Source organism: Limulus polyphemus, unplaced genomic scaffold (genome assembly GCF_000517525.1).
Source record: "Limulus polyphemus unplaced genomic scaffold, Limulus_polyphemus-2.1.2 Scaffold1956, whole genome shotgun sequence".
Taxonomy (NCBI): Eukaryota; Metazoa; Arthropoda; class Merostomata; order Xiphosura; family Limulidae; genus Limulus; species Limulus polyphemus.
This window is the reverse complement of record NW_013667566.1, coordinates 191,249-191,883: the sequence shown is the minus strand read 5'-3', so window position 1 is coordinate 191,883 and position 635 is coordinate 191,249.

Sequence of the window (635 nt, the reverse complement as noted above, 5' to 3'; positions counted from 1 at the left end):
GGACTTAAATACAGATTTGATGCACGAGAAAATAGTACATATTGAAGAAGGGAGCAAGTTGCACGTGGGGAAAAAAACGCGCCTGATTTAAATGTCACACCTGAACGCTCACATCCTTTTAATTATGTTTGAAATTATGAACATTGCTCAACATCATGAAAATTAAACCTTATTTTCAATAAACAATCCTGAAAAATATTTGGGGGTGCTTAACTTTTTTCCAGGTGTATATGTTGTTTATCTATTATTGGTTGGTAATTCCTGTTTCAACCTATACATAAACTTTTTTAGGAACTCCAAATGTTTTTAAGAAAGCTAACATCAAAGAGTAATGATAACATCGTTTACACTAGAATTATGATTGTTTTAAATTACTATTAGTTATTAATAATACTTATAAAAGCGGATACTCCGTTTGAAACTGTGTCCCCTCAGTGAAATATGGTTGACACCATTGTTTTGGTTTTTGAGTTATCATGTAATAAAAACGAAGCAGAAGAAAGAAGAACAAGAAATGCAAATATTTTGCTATGATATTACAGACATTCATAGAACTTGTGACTCAGTCATTACATAGATATTGTTATAAAAGGAAACACTGTATAGTACTTTAAAGATCTGATGACCTATTGAGG